Below are 17756 nucleotides of genomic sequence, written 5' to 3' on the forward strand. Positions count from 1 at the left end.
GCGAATGAATGTTACTCATCTCAAACAGAGTCGATTGATCGAAAGCATCAGGACCGATCAACCGCTAGCACATCAAAAGCCCATCAAGGGAAATCCAATTATATAGAGGAGAATGGAACCTTATTTATGGTTTCAAAGGGAGAAGAAGAGAGTCAAGATAGTATGTGGTATCTTGACACAAGAGCCTCAAATCACATGTGTGGAAAACGCGAGATGTTTGTAGAGTTAATCGTGGAGAAAGGTAATATTGCCTTTGGAGACAATTCTTCGGCCGCAATCAAAGGAATAGGTAAAATTCTCATTCGGTTAAAAAATGGATAAAATCAATTTATCACAAATGTATATTACATTCCCAATGTAAAAAATAATATATTGAGTGTAGGACAATTGTTAGAGAAAGGTTTTGAAGTTCAAATGAAAAACAATTGTTTGTATTTGAGCGATAATCATGAGAGACTTATTGCTAAAGTCTCCATGACCAAAAATCGAATGTTTCCTTTGAATATATGTAATGATGTTCCAAAATGCTTGAAGACGTGTTATGAAGATCTCTCTTGGCTATGGCATCTACGGTTCGGGCATCTCAATTTTGGAAGTCTAGAAGATTTGTTGAAGAAGAAGATGGTACAAGGTTTACCACACATTCACAAGCCAAACCAAGTGTGTGAAGGATGTTTGCTTGGAAACATCATCGAAGTAGTTTTCCAAAGGAGTCTATGACAAGAGCAAAGAAGCCTCTAGAACTCATCCATGCCAATGTGTGTGGAATGATCAAACCAGAGTCTCATGGTAAAAGTAAATATTTCCTTCTCTTTATTGATGATTTTTCTAGAAAAACATGGGTGTACTTTTTGAAGGAAAAATCAGAAGTATTTGAAATCTTCAAGACATTTAAGGCACGTGTGGATAATGAAAGCAACCTTACAATTAAGGTCATGGGAACCAATCGAGGTGGTGAATTCACATAAAATGCGTTCAAACAATTTTGTGATGAAAAAGGCATCCAACGTCCATTAACAGTCCCAAGGACACTACAACAAAATGGCGTGGTGGAGAAGAAGAATCAGACAATCTTGAACATGGCAAGAAGCATGCTAAAGACAAAGAAGATGTCGAGGGAATTTTAGGCGGAGGCCATAGCTTATACAGTTTATTTGACAAATCTAGCACCACCCAAAAGTGTGCTTGACAAGACGCCTCAAGAAGCATGGAACGGAAGAAAGCCCGGGAATGGTCACTTCAAGATGTTTGGGAGTGTTGCATATACTCATGTGTCGGAAGAAAAAAGGACCAAGCTCGATGATCAAAGCGAGAAACACATCTTCATCGGCTATGATGCAAGTTTAAAGGGTTATCGTCTTTACAATGCTTTGGATGGGAAGATAATTATTAGTCGTGATGTTGTTTTTGATAAGGAAGCCTCTTGGAATTGGAATATACAAGAAGAGGATTATGATTTCCTTCCATATTTTGAAGAAGACGATGAAAATGAGCCGACCATGGATGAAATGGGTGAAGGTTTGTCCATTCCAGTGCCACCTCATTCGACCGATCGATCATCATCTGAAGATTCATCCAGCGATTCGGAGAACGAAATTGGCCCAAGAGGAACTCAAAGTCTATGGGAACTTAATGAGGTAAATGAAAATCAAAATGACATAATTCTCTATTGTCTTTTTTGTGATAGTGAACCTATTAGTTCCAAGAAGCCATTGCAAGCAAGAAATGGAAGGATGCAATGGATGAAGAAATTCGAGCGATAGAGAAAAATGACACATGGGAGTTGACCAAGATTCCAAAAGGACACAAACCGATCAGAGTAAAGTGGGTATACAAGACAAAGAGAAAAATCAATGGCAATGTTGAGAGGCACAAGGCGAGACTAATGGTAAAAGGGTGTAGCCAATGACATGGCATCGCCTATGATGAGGTATTTGACCCTATTGTTCGCCTTGAAACTATTCATTTGATTATTGCTTTGGCAGCCCATAATCATTGGAAGATACATTAAATGGATGTTAAATCGGCATTCTTGAACGAAATTCTTGAGGAAGAGGTCTATGTGGAACAACCATTGGGTTATAAAGTCAAGGGTGAAGAAGATAAAGTGCTTCGACTGAAGAAGGCACTTTATGGTTTAAAGCAAGCACCAAGAGCATGGAATTCGAAGATTGACAAGTACTTTCAAGAGAAGAAGTATATGAAGTGTCCTTATGAGCATGCCCTCTACATCAAAATGCAAGGTGAAAGCATACTAATCATTTGTTTATATGTTGATGATTTAGTATTTACCGGAAACAATCCTAGCATGTTTGATGAATTCAAAAGAGAGATGACAAAGGAGTTTGAAATGACGGACATTGGTCTCATGAGTTACTATCTTAGGATCAAGGTCAAATAAGGTTAAGATAGGATTTTTATATCCCAAGAGGGCTACGCTAAAGAAGTAATCAAGAAGTTCAATATGAATGATGCTAATCCAGTTGGAACACCGATGGAATGTGGAGTCAAAATCACCAAGCAAGATGGAGGAGAGAAGGTAAATTCTACATATTTTAAAAGCTTGGTTGGAAGTTTGAGATACTTGACACATACAAGACCGGATATTCTTTATTCGGTTGGAATTCTTAGTCGATTTATAGAGGAACCGACAACAACATATTGTAAAATGGCAAAAAGGATACTTCGCTAAATCAATGGGACGATTGGGTATGGTCTTTCCTATGTCTCTTCTAGCAATTTTGATATTGTTGGTTATTGTGATAGTGATTGGAGTAGTGATTTGGATGATCGAAAGAGTACTACGGGGTTTGTGTCTTTTATTGGTGAAACGACGTTCACATGGATGTCAAAAAAGCAACCCATAGTCACATTATCAACATGTGAGGTAGAGTACGTCGCAGCAACTTCATGTGTATGTCATGTAATTTGGCTAAGAAACTTAGTGAAGGAGTTGAAGTTTCAAATGGAAGGTCCAATGGAGATTTTTGTGAACAAAATATGGGTCATTGCCTTAGCCAAAAATATGGTATTTCATGGGAGAAACAAGCACATTGATACCCAATTTCACTAAATTCGGGATTGCATTATGAAGAAAGAAGTGGAACTCAAATATATCAAGTCACAAGATCAAGCGGTGGACATTTTCACAAAGCCCCTCAAGTTGGAGATTCTTATTAAAATGAGGAGTTTACTTGGTGTAACAAATCAAGTTTAACGGGGGGGTGTTGAAACGTTTGTCACTATTAAACTTTATTTGTGGCATTTAGTGTAACTTTTGGGTTTTGTAACTTTTAGTTTTTTGTAACCAATAGTGATTTTTAAGTTATAGGACTTATGTGAGTTATGAGTATTTGATGACATTTTTAAGTTATAGGAGTTATGTGAGTTAAGAGATTTTTGTAACCATTGGCATTCCTATGGTTATGTTTGTAAGCCTATATAAAGGCATGCTTAGTTGAATGAAAAATATATCTCTCACTTTTCATATTTTTCCTCCACGTTTTTTTTTCTAACAGCTTTGCGGCTGATGAAACCCAACGACGCTGCTAATCGAAGTGGCCAAATGAACGGTAACTTTATGTGTGGCTCTTGTAGTGGCATGTGGCATGGGTAATCAGAGTACTCAGCTGAGAGATGAGAGAGATGGTTGTACGAACTGATGGGAGACGAAAGAGAGAGGTGAAACTTCTTCTTTTTTTCTTTAACCTTAACATGAACACAAATAAATATATATATAATAAGATAAACCTAGTTTATATATATGTGTGTGTGTGTGTATGTATACCAAATCACAAATTCATTCCAATACATCCAAACACTTACCCGAAGTGTTTGCTCATATCGACGCTTCGTTTGGGCCTCGACCAACTTGCCTGAAAAGAAAAACAAAGAGGAACAAGAACACTCATAAAACTATAAGAAGCTCTTATTTGATAGAGGTAGTGCAACTGTACGACGAATCCGGTGGAGGACTGACCAGATCTGGTGAAGGATTGGCTGGATATGGCATCAAGATTGATCGGATCTGGCGTGAGGCTAGGCTGGGCGACTGGCATGAATCTAGTGGAGGACTGACTAATAGGCGCTATATAATGGCTGACCGGTGGGCGTCTGACGTAGATCCGGTGGCTTATGGTTTGAATCTGGTAGGCGTCTGGCACGGATTCAGTGGCGTCTAGTATAGATCCAGTGGCGTCTGGTGCAGATCTGGTGGAGGACTAACTGGATCTAGCGCGACTCCAAATGAGGTTGGGCGTCTGGCGCAGATCCAGTGGAGGACTGACCGGTGGAGGATGTATGATGGCTGACGGGGATTCGATGGCGTCTGGTGAAGATCTGGTGGGCATCTGGCATGTATCTGGTGGCATCTAGCACGGGTTCGATGGTGTCTAGCATGGATCTAGTGGAGGACTAACCAAAGGAGTTGTACAGTGGTCGAACGGTGCTACGAAGAAAAGGTTTCGGGGGGAAGTGGGGTTGCGAGAGAGAAAACAAATAAGGGGGAAAGTTTTATTTGGTAATTCTTTTTTACTTATTTAAAATAATAAGTTAATTAATTTTTGTAGGAGAGAAACAAAATTTAAGAGAGAAATGAAAATAGGGGAAGGAGGGAAACAAAAAATAGAGATTAAAAAAATATTATTTTTTATATTTTACTTGACACGAAAAATATGTCAAGTAAGAGCTTCTTATATTTGACACAAATAACGTGTCAAGCAATCCCTTATATTATTTGACACGAAAAATGTGTCAAGTAATAGTTCGTGTGAAAATATCTGAAACATTTCATCAAACTCTGCGTTTTTAACCCTTTTACTTGATATTTTCTTTTCTAAAAGATCATTACGTGACCTTTTTTTTATAAAGAAACGTCAAGTAATTAAAAACTACAAGTGTCAAGTAATGTAGATTTTGTAGTAATGGATAAAGATGTCTTTATCTTCTTGGTTTACATCAATACCAAGGTAGTATGACATGAGCCCGATGTGGGTCATCTAAAACTCGTTCATCATCTCTTCTTTAAACTTGCTGAACATGCTTGGATTGCTACCTGTAAAGATCAACTCATCTACATATAAGCATACAATCCATACATCATTATTTGGACTTTAATGTAAAGTGCATGCTCATATGGATGCTTGATGAAATTTCTTTGGTGTAGATACTTGTCTCTTTGAGCATTCCAGGTTCTTGGAGCTTACTTTAGTGCATAAAGTGCCTTTTTCAGCTTCAAGACTTTCTCTTGTTTTCTTTCAACTTTATAGCCTTGATGTTGCTCAATGTAGATTTTCCCTCTAGTACTCCATTGAGGAAGGCAGATTTCATATCCATTTAATGGATTCTCCAATTGTTTTGAGCTACTAATGAAATTATTAATCTAACAGTTTTAAGTTCAAAAACAGGAGTAAATACCTCATCATAATCGATGCCAGCTCTTTGACTAACCTTTCGCTACTAGTCTTGCCTTGCATCTTTCAACTTCTCCTCTTACGTTCTTCTTGGCTTTGTAAACCCATTTCACACCAATCGCCTTGTGAACTTTAGGAAGTGAGACGAGCTCCTAAGTTTCGTTCTTCTTGATTTCATTAATCTCTTCTTCCATAGCTCTTTTCCAATTTGGATTCTCCATAGCATCATAAAAGTTCATGGGCTCACAATCGGCAAAAAGACAAAATAAAGAAAGATTATCTTGATTTTTAGTTACCTCATAAATTTCTTGTAAGCTTCTGAAGCGATGAACACTTGAGATTGAGCTTCTGTCCTCTTGAGAACTTTAAGTTGGCGAACCTGGTGGCATATAAGGATCCCCTCTTGTTTGCACTGTACTTATTTGCTCCATGTCATTTTCTTCGAAGTAGGGCAAGAAGTTGTAGTCTTCATCATGTCTTCCTTAATCCCATTCTCCTTCTTCATCGAATACTACATCTAGACTTAGGATTATCTTTCTTGTATCATTATTGCTGAGCTTGTAGCCTTTGGCATTTTAGTTATAACCGATGAAGATGTATTTCTCACTTTTATCATCAAATTTGCTTCTCTGTTCATCTGGTGTATGCACATGAGAAATTCTTCCAAAGACTTTGAGATAGGAAATCCTAGGTTTCCTTCCACTGTATGATTCTTGTGGCGTTTTTCCAGATACACCTCTTGTTTATGATCGATTGGATAGGTAGACTGCACATGCTACTGCTTCTGCTCAAAACTCTTTTGGCAGTTTCTTGCTTTTAAGCATACTTCCTACCATGTTTAAAATTGTTCTGTTCTTTCTTTCCACCACTCCATTTTGTTGAGGAGATCTTGGCACAGTCAAGGATCGATGAATTTCATGATCTTTGCAATATTTTTGGAATTCATTTGATGTGAATTCTCCTCCATGATCAGGGATTAAAACTTCTTGAAGTTCTCGAACACCTCTGATTTATGCTTTTAGAAATATACTCATATTTTTCTCAAAAAGTCATAAATGAAGAGAAGGAAATAGTTACTCTTACCAAGTGAACTTAGCTTGATCGGTCTGCACACATATGTATGTATGACTCCTTTGGGAAGCTTTTCTTGAACTTCTTACTAAGTAATCATCCTTCGCATAATTGATTAGGGTGGCTTATAGAAGTTAGCCCTTTCACCATTATCTTCTTGGAGAATGACTATAATCCCCCCAAAATTGAGATGCCCATATCTAAGATGCTGAAGCCAAAATGTATCTTTGTTACACATCTTGAGGAATCTTGCTATGTCATTTTGAATGTTGAGTATAAACATTCTATTTTTTGGTCATTAGCACCTTAGCAATTATATTACTTGCATTTTCTCTTATAGAAAGATTATTTTCTTTTAAACGAATGTCATAACCTTTCTCTCAGAGTAGGCCTAAACTCAAGATATTACTCTTCATATTTGGCATGTAATAAACATTTGAAATAAATTGGTGCTCAACATTCTTTCGTCGGATCACAATGTTACCTCTTCCTTTTACTTCTATCTTGGATTCATCTCCAAAGGCTACATTGACACTCATTGATTCATCAAGCTCCACAAACATGCTTATTTCTCCACACATATGGTTGCTTGCCCAAGTGTCTAGGTAGCATGTATTATTTTTGCCCCATTCATTACTCGTGCAAGCCATCAAAAAGGTGCCACATGAAGAAAATTTTTGAAAAAGATCCTTTGAGCGGAAGCAAGATCGTCTCAATTTCCATTTTTCATTGAATATAACTTTTACAGTTAAACAAGAACAAGATATGCATTTACATAACTTATAGCATGCAAAACTAAAGAAAAACTTAGGGTTTTAGAAACCCCTACCTTTAAAGATTACTTTTCAATAATCCCTTGAACAAGTCACAAACGGATCTTCTTCTCTACACGGATCTCCTTCTTCAAAAGGGACACCCCCACTTGAGAACCCTCTGTATTCTTAGTGTTAGTGAACGTTGATGAACCTTGTGTTTACAAAAAGATAGTCAACAGTTCGGTAGCTTTCTTAGTGTTTTATATAGACGATATACTACTCATTGGGAATGATTAGGTCTACTGACTGCAGTTAAGAACTAGCTAGTGACCCAATTCCAGATGAAAGATTTGGGAGAGGCTCAGTTTGTTCTTTGTATACAAATCTTTCAGGATTGTAAGAACAAAGTGCTAGCACTGTCTCAGGCGTCGTATATTGAAAAATCTTGCTCAAGTACTCGATGCAGAAGTCCAAAAGAGGCCTACGACCATTCAGGCATGAAGTCATTTTGTCTAAGGACATGTGTCCTAAGACGAGTCCCACATGCATCTGTCGTTGGCAGTTTAATATATGTGATGCTCTACACTAGTACAAACATCTGCTATACTATGGGAATAGTCAGTAGGTATCAGTCTAACCTAAGCTAGGGTCACTGGACCGCAGTTAAGAATATCCTCAAGTATCTTTGGAGAACGAGGGACTACATGTTTATGTATGGGTCTAGGGAATTGATCCTTACTAGATACACGGATTCTAATTTTCAGACTGATAAGGACTCTCAGAAGTCCACTTTAGGGTCAATATTTACTTCTAACGGTGGAGCTGTAGTGTGGCGAAGCACTAAGCAGGGGTGCATCACCGACTCCATGATGAAGGCCGAGTACGTAGCGGCTTGTGAAGTTGCTAAAGAAGTCGTCTGGTTTAGGAAGTTCTTGACAGAGCTGGAAGTTGTTCCAGATATATCTAGGCCCATAACCCTCTATTCTAACAATAGTGGTGTTGTGGCTAACTCCAAGAAGCCCAAGAGTCATAGGCGCGACAAACACATAGAACAGAAGTATCATCTGATCCGCGAGATAGTGCATCGAGGAGACTTGATCATCATGAAGATCGCCTCGGAGAAAAACGTTGTTGATTCGTTTATGAAGGCTCTCACGACTACAGTCTCATGACCTGTAGTTTGTAAACAAATTTGTAAGAACACTTGTGATGTATAATATATATTATATTTACTTCACTTCTTGATTTTGCACATTTAGATGTTTTTTTTTTTTACCACAAATCAATAAACTTAATATTCCTGATTGTCTTTATGTAACTTAAGCATGTATGTAGTGATATATAAGTAGATCATATCTTAAGTGACAACCAAAATGGTCTGTAGTATATGGATATAGGAGGGAAACCTTATCCTGGTAACACTACAGACGCGGCCCGCTTTGTGGAATTATTACAAGTGTTGTGACTTGTCACAGATGATCTGATCCTGATCATTCGTGTAGGGGACATGCAAGCGGGGGCGTCCTATACAAAGAGTTTGTATAAAACCTGACCTCGAAGTATTAACGTCTCGTCATATAACTCCGTTCATGACTGAGACTTCACTTTACTAAGATGACCATAGGTAACATGAACTCAATCCTAAGTGAGTTGGGAACTGTTGCCATTGAGGGCGGTTCTTTGATTTGCATGGGTGTGAGTGGCTAAAACATCGACTCAAACCTACCACTTTGGGGATTCTTCTGATTTGGGAGCTGGGAACTTAGCTTCAAAAGATGGAGTTCACTCCTTCCCCGAAGCAGGGGTAAGTAGATAGATTGCTCTCTTAAGGGCTGATCTTGGGGCTTGAACAATGTGGCGCTACACACCTTCTCTTGGGTCGAGAGTTATTCACACATAGTAGGACTATGTTGTATTGTTCATTAGAGGGATCAGTGGTACTTAAGAAGTAAGATGTAACTACAGGGGCAAAATGGTAAATTTTCCTGCTGTAATTACGAGCATCTGTGAAGGGTCATCGTATTGATGATTGGTTATATCAATGGACATAGAAATATATCTATTGTAAGAAGAGTTCAACTGTCAATCTTTAGTGGAATGCCTGGCAGTTAACAGATAGTGGATATCGTGGCTAAAGAGTTTAGTCAGCTATTCACGTACCGTTGGAACTTTGAGCTATAGGTCCATAAGGTCCCCTTGGTAGCTTAGATACAAGTTGAGAATCAGTTTTTGAGTCCGTTTGAAATGTTCAAATTGACAAGAGGGATTTTGATTATATATGATATAATCGAACTAGTTAATTATATATGATATAATTAAATTTATGTATGAGATACATTAATTTAAAGGAAATTGGATGATTTATATCTAGTGGAGGAAAAATAGTATGATTAATATATGATATTAATTCATAAGTTATGAATATGATGTGATGATATTCATTGTCTATTAATTGGATAGTTAAAGGGGTAATAGGACGGCATCTTCTGTTTTCATAACGAATGAGTAAGTTGAAAAATCACTTTGAGACACTTAAATAGCTCACGGTGTGTTGAGTATGGGATGCACAGACATTGTGTTGGAGAGTATCATTGCTTAGAAAAACCTGTGCTTATACGATAGTGCTTGAATGATCGGTTACCTATACAATAATGCTAAACGATCGCTTAACGATTACACCCACGCGCACTATTTACTAAACGATCGTTTACCTTTTTCTAAGTGATCGTTTAGCATCCGATATTTACTAAACGATCGTATAGACAATCACTTAGTCTTTTTCTACACGATTGTTTAGACAATCGCTTACCTTTTTCCTACACGATCGTATACTTCACTTAAACGATCAAGCATTTTGTCTATACGATAGACGAGCCTATCTCCCACGTGCTTGATCGTTGTATATGATCTCCCTTCCTCCTTCCCTCTACCAAATCCGAATAAAGCCCACCCTTTGGATTCTCACTTCAAGAATACTGAGAGCTCTAAGTGGTGGTGTCATCTCTGTTTTCTTTTGTTCATGTGGAGACTATTCGAGGTAGACGATTGGGTTTTTCCTGAGCAATAGTTTACCGTCTCAGCAAAAGCAAGATTTTCTCTAAAGAATAAGTCTTTAACTGGTATGATCTATCGATCTCTTATTTATTGTTCTTTTGAGCATGCCAATAATTTAGCATTATGAATGCATATTAGTATATTTAAATGTATATATGGAAATTCTGTTACAATGAATTGGAAAGATTCGCTTCCACTCGTAAGTACTCTTAAATAAGAGTTCCTTCACTAGGGATCCAGATCATTCGAGATCGTAAGAACAAGTGGTTGGCCTTGTCTCAGGCATCGTACATTGACAAGATGTTGAACAGGTTCTTGATGTAGAATTCTAAGTGGGGTTTATTACCCTTCGAGCATGGAATTATTTTGTCTAAGGAACAGTGTCCTAAGACACCTCAAGAGGATGAGAAAATGAGACGGATTCCCTATGCTTCGGCTGTTGGAAGCCTTATGTATGCAATGTTATGTACTAGACCTGAAATTTGCTATGCAGTAGGGATTGTCAGTCGATATCAGTCCGATCCAAGATTAGATCACTGGACGGTAGTCAAAACGATTCTCAAATATCTTCGGAGAACGAGAGAATATATGCTCGTGTATAGAGATAAGGATTTGATTCTTACAAGATACACAGACTCTGAGTTTCAGACCGATAGGGATTCTCGAAAATCGACATCAGAGTCAGCGTACACTCTAAATGGAGGGCTATAGCTAGGCGAAGCAGCAAGCAAGGATGCATCGCGGACTCTGCTATGGAAGTCGAATACATAGCCCCTTGTGAAGCAACTAAAGAGGCTGTTTGGCTTAGAAAGTTCCTTACAGATTTGGAAGTTGTTCCAAATATGTCTTGGCCAATCACTTTCTATTGTCATAACAGCGGGGGTTGTGGTAGATTCTAAGGAACCTTGAAGTCACCGAAGAGGCAAGCATATTGAACGGAAGTATTATTTGATCACGGAGATTGTGCATCGCAGTGATATGATAGTCACGAAGATCGCGTCGGAGCACAATGTTGCTGATCCATTTACAAAGGCTCTCACGGCTAAAGTATTTGAGGGTCATTTGGAGAATCTGGGTCTACGGGACATGCGGCACCTTGTTTAGGGTAAGTGCGAGATGCTACTGGGGTATAGAGTATGCCCTAGTTTATTGTATATTGTACTGTTTTTATGTATTGTACATTAGTCTCCCAAGGCATTAGGACAAGTGGGAGATCATTGGGATTGGTGTCCTAATTCCTGGTAGTCTCGTAGTTTGTAAACATTTTGTACACACATTGTTATTAATAAAATAAGTGTTTTTATATAAGCATTTCCTCAAAGCCAAATTAAATTTTGGCATATTCCAAATTTTATCTTAAATTCAAATCATCCAAATTGGGCCTTCTATCCTCAAAGCCAAATTAAATTAAGGATAAAGTTATCTTAAATTAAAAATTTGGCCATATTCCAAATTTCATACTAAATAAAAAATTCTAAATTTTTATCTCCAATTCAAATTAAATTGAAAATAAAACTTGAAACTTCTCATAAATTACAATCTTGACCATATTCAAAATTTCATTTTTAAAATAAGAATTCTTAAGTTTTTATCTCCAAATGAAAATAAATTAAGGATAGAACTGAAAATTTTTCTTAAATTAAAAATTTGATGATACTCCAAATTTCATTTTAAATTCAAATTTTTTATGGTTTTATCTCTAAATCAAATTAAATTTGCAGGAAGCTTGAAATTTTTCTTAAATTAAACTTTGGTCATATTCCAAATTTTTAAATTTAATTTTTTAAATTTTTGCTTCCAAATCAAAATAAATTGGGGATGAAAACTTAGAAGTTTTTCTTAAAGTTTGGCCAGGTCCCAAACTTTATCACAAATTTTAATCAAACTTATATACTAAATTTATAGTTTGATTATTTGAACACATCGAGGTCAAGAATAAACTACATGTATCTCGATTCCAACTTTATCTTTTTCAAGATTCATCAACTCACATCCATGCATAAATCTCGAAAAGGGAGAATTTGTTGAAGGAGAAATTTTGGACCAACCAGAAATTTCCACGCCGTTTACTAAATTAACCATGAAATTCCAAAATATTAAATTTGGGACCAATTAGGAGTTACATGTGCCCCAAATTGAAGTTGAAGACAAATGCATGACGCAACGTGGTTTCATCATGACCGTTGAATTGGATAAATTAACTTGGTTCAATTTAATATTACTATTATTTAGGTTAAAGTCTCTAAACTCAAGAATAGGTTGAATTTGACCCAAATGTCAAATCAAACCCAAATCAAACTAATTGGGCCCAAGAGTCATACTCATAGATCAACCAAGCTCAAATCCAACTAATTGGGCCTAAGAGCCAGGCTCATTGGTCAACCAAGCCCAAGCCCATGAAGCCCACCTGAGAACTCTATAAATAGAAAAGTTCTCCTTATTTGCAGAAGTCAGCAATTCTACAATCTAGACAACCTAGAAATAATTCTCCGAATAAACAAAAGACTCCTAGACTCTTGAAGCTTGATGTTGTACACTCCTTGAATAAGAAAATCATGCGCTCTACTTCTTCAAGTCAAAGCATACGCATTCAATTGAGAGAGAATCAGATGATCAAGTACTAAAAATTGAACCACATCGCATCAAATTAACATCAACACTAACTAAAGTTCAACTCCACGAAATAAATTTTTCTGGAAACCTCGTGCGAACAATATTTACTTTATAAAAGAAACTATTATTATATACTATTTTATTAATAACAAGAAGATATAAAAATAATATAAATTGTATTAATTTAAAAAGAAATTCATATTGATAAAAACAATTATTTATATAAAGAAAAATTCAAATTATATTAAATTAATTATAAATTGATAAATAGTCAAAAGGGCATTATTAGAAAATTATATAAATTTAAGTCATAAGTAATAATGGTACAACACAGACATAGTTATCAAAATACTTCCAAATATTTGCAAAATATTTCTCAAAAAGTAAACATGATTATCTAAAGATACTAAACATCTGTAATTTCGATCATCTATAATTTCGGACATTTAAAGATTTTGGTTATCACATTTTCAAAAAAAAATAAATAATCGACTCTTAAAAAATAAGTGTATATCAATTATTACTTAACTAGGTTCACTTAGAAAATTGAATCCTTTGTCTAGTACTTAAGATATAAATCTAGTTTATGTTTGTTATACATGATGCACGCAAAAATACCTACTTTAAATGTGCATGTGTTGTCATGCTCAATGTCAAAAGTCTTAAATGTTGCAATGCTTGTGAAAAATATAAACAAATTAAGAACATCAAAGTGTTTTACCGACGTTGATTATGTTGAGATGCTATTGACGTCAAGATGCTACTGACAAAAATAGAACAACACACATTTTTATGAAACTGTAGCATCACACATTTTTGTGATGCTAGAGCCATAGCATTGAGACACTATAATATACTAGGGTTTTAGATACAACGTACATAATGTTGAGACGTTATATTATCAGTATTGATATTCAATCCAATAAAAAGAAATTGGAGATTTGATCTAAGAATTTTGAACACAACAGAATCGCCATCTTGAAGAAATATATTGAGGACCTCACATTGAAAAACTCAAAATACCTCACAGTTGACCAGAGAAATAACAAAATAAAATGTTTAATTTTGTTGATTTTATATTTGAAATTTAAAATATTTAAAATAATATTTGGACAATAGATCAACTAAAACTGAAAATCTTGATAAATATTATTAATAAAATCAATAAATAACGAAAATGTTCAATAGAAGTGAAAAAAAACTACATTCGGTTACAGTTTTGTTACAAAACTTAGCTACCTTTAAATACTCTATATAACTAATTTTGTAAAAAAAAAAAAAAAGAAAAGGAGAGAGAGAGTTATTGTAATTGAGTGTTTTACACTATCTTGAAGCAATCTTGAATAAAAAAAAACTCTGTCAGCTTCTTCGTGGATGTAGGCCTCCTTGGCTGAACTACGTAAACGATCGTGTTCATCTTCTTCTTCTTATCGTTTTCCTTTTTCGTATACCCTCTGACCAAAACGATCGTTTAGCTTTACCCAACGATCGTCTAGCTTTTCCAACGATCGTTTAGCTTTTACCTAATGATCGTTTACTTCTGCAAGCCTCATCGTGTAAACGACCATCGTTTAGATTACCATCGTCTAGACAACCTTCTGTAAAGCCTCATCGTCTAGACGACTCCTGCCTTGTCGTCTAGTCGACCCCTGCTTTACCTCCATCGCCTAGACGGTTGAAGAATCCTCACCCTAGCGAATTCCAGCAGCCTCCTGACGTTCCTCTATTTTCTTTTCTCTCGATTCTTTCTTTGCAAAAGGAAAAGAAAAGATAAGTCAATCGAAGAGTTTATCCAGCAGAAGTTTGTGATTCTAATCTCAGCCATTGAAGAGTAAGGCCGAGATCGTACGTCACCCGGTTTATATATCCTGCATGCGACCTAGCGTTTGTCTGAATCATTGAAAGGGGTATCCGATAGTCATGTAAGGACCTTAGTTCACTTTTGGCTCGAAAAGACTTTGTAAATCCATCTTGCATTCTGCTTGCTTCCACATTTCAAGTCCGAATAATTCAAAATATGAAAAAATTAAAATAGAAAAAAGATAATGAAAATAGATAAAATGAGATAATTTGTATTTTAAAAAATAGGATAGCATAACTTCAAACATTAGAAGGCGTCGAAATTTAAATATGTTAAAGGATGAATATAGTTACATTGAATCTGTAAAGTAAAGACTGTTGATTGCATTTTGGGTTATCAAAATTAGAAACATGTGAGAAAGAATATATTTGCTATAAATATGATGAAACTTCATTTTTGCCATGCTTCCAAGTGAAACGTTAAACCTTGTTATCAACCGTGATTTTACTACTCAATATGGTATGAAAAGCCCATAAATTAACTCAAACAACTATTCGATCTAATTAAAAATATAAATTGAGATCTAATCTAAAAATGATGAATCCAAACGAGATACCATTTTGAGAAAACACTTTAACATCTTATATTAAAAAATTTTAAAGCCATCTCACAATTTGATACCTTTTGCATTGTCAATCCATCTCAAAATTCGAGGATGATAATTTAGTTAGTTGTAAGTACTGCAACACTATAGATAGAGTCCCCAACATTGTTCTCTCAAACGTTCTTACTTGAGTGCTCTACCTGACGTTCAGACACTCCAAATATTGTCTCAGTGCTGCCTCTTTAAAATTTAGGCTTCAAATTATACTTCATATTTAATCCTTTCTTCTATATTTTTTCAATTCTTTGTGTTCAGCACATCATAGAGCTATTTATCTTAAATCATCAATTCACCTAGAAGCTTAAACTGATAGATGAAAGTAGATTTAATTATATATTATTTAACACACTTTCTCACTTGTGGGCTTGAAATATGAAGAGTCAAACAAGAAGAAATGAATATTAATTGAGAAAAATATAACAATGCAGGGACTTGAACATATGATATCCTGAACCAATCTATCCGGATACCATTTTAAATCATATATTGACTCAATAACTTAACTTGATGGATGAACGTAGATTTAATTATATATTACTTAATCATTTATATTTTCATTAATTTCCCTCTTTTATCTCCCATAGTTCAGTTTAGAAACATTTATATTTTCATTAATTTCCCTCTTTATCTCCTATAGTTGAGTTTAGAAAAAAAAATAAAAATAAGTATAAGCATGAAATTACACTTTCACCATTATAAAATGTGCTTAAGAAAACAAACAAGTTGAACATAAAGAAACAAACAAGTTGCGAATAAAGAAATCAAACGAATAAAGAAATCAAACAAGTTGCGAATAAAGAAATCAAACAAGTTGAAAATTAGTGAGCTTGAGTGCGCCATCATTATTTAATTAGAAGGTAATTAAAAAAAAAACAAGTTGTGAATAAAGAAATGATTCACCAATAAGTGCACCAAGTGCACCATCATTAATTATTGAAGGTAACAAGTTGCACATAAACAAAGAAAATATTTACAAATTAATCCGAAAATTTTTAGTCAGGGAGAAAATTAGCTTTTGATTAGGGATGTGGTGTATACGGGTTGGGTTGGAGGTAATTTTTGGGCTAAACTGAAAATTCCAATTAATTAGATTGGCTATTCGAATGACTCGAGTTGGGTATTCAAGCAAATCCTTAAAATTCAGGTTGGATTGAGTTGTCGGGTTGTACAATTTTTTTTCTTCATGTACTTTTTGTTAAATTTAAAAATATTATAACACCTATTATATAAACCCCTCTTAAACGCCTATTATAAATATTATAACGATCTCAAACTCCCAGCATTAAATAACAGAAACAGCTCAATCCTCAAGTTTCTTCATCTCCTAAACACCCAAGGAGGAAATAGAACGATCGGATGGATGGATGAACCAAAAATTAGACAAAAAATGTAAAATACCATAGTTTTTTTTTTAAAAAAAATGTCGAATGACCCTTTGTTGATGTCAAATTAGGATGAAATTATCAAAATATGCTCATATGCACGTGGAAAAGCAATCTCGCTTTCACTCTCGCTTGTCTCGCTCGTCTCACTCTCGCACTCGCACTTGCAAGCGAAAAAGATGAATTTTTCTTTCCCTTCTCGCCGGTCTTGCTCTGGCTGATCTTGCTCTTACCGGTCTCACTATTGTCGATCTTGTTCTCGCTAGTCTCGCTCTTCCATTCTTCACTAGTTTCACTCTTCCTTTCCACACACAGTCTTGCTAGGCATTCAACATCAACAATCACTCTCCTCCGAGCTGCTCATGTGAACTCACTGTGCCGGAGAAGAAGAAGATGCAACGAAGAAGAAGTCAAAGAAGAAGAAGATTCAGTAAATGAAGTCGGAGAAGAAGTCGGGAGGAAGGTAGAGGAAAAAGAAAAAGAAAAAAAAACATAGAGAAGAAAACAAGAAAGCAAGGTTGTTATTTCTATTTGACTACCATGTGGTTGTTATCTAAATTCTATTTGATTGTGATCATGTGATTTTCATTACATATTAAATACTTTGTGGTTTCTATTTGATTGTCATGCAATTTCTATTTAATTGATATCAATTACTATCTAATTAATATTTGATTATCATCTTATTGATATTGTTGGGGTTGATGCCTTAAATCTCGTAGGGTCCTATAGTTTGTAAACTTTGTATGAACAAACTTTTATGTGATTAATAATATTTGATATTTTTATCCACTTTGTCTATAAAATATGTGATATTTTAGTTGCATTAATCACAAACCAATAAACTAACATCCAAGGCCATCGTTGTAACTTAAACATGTATGTGGAGACATACAGGTGAATCATATTTAAGTGATAACCTAAATGGTCTGTAGTATATGGATAAGGCTGGATACATTATCCTGGTGACACTACGAGTATGACCCGCTTTGTAGGTGTTACAAA

Source organism: Benincasa hispida, chromosome 8 (assembly GCF_027475165.1).
Source record: "Benincasa hispida cultivar pf3 chromosome 8, pf3_genome.v1.1, whole genome shotgun sequence".
NCBI classification, from domain to species: Eukaryota; Viridiplantae; Streptophyta; class Magnoliopsida; order Cucurbitales; family Cucurbitaceae; genus Benincasa; species Benincasa hispida.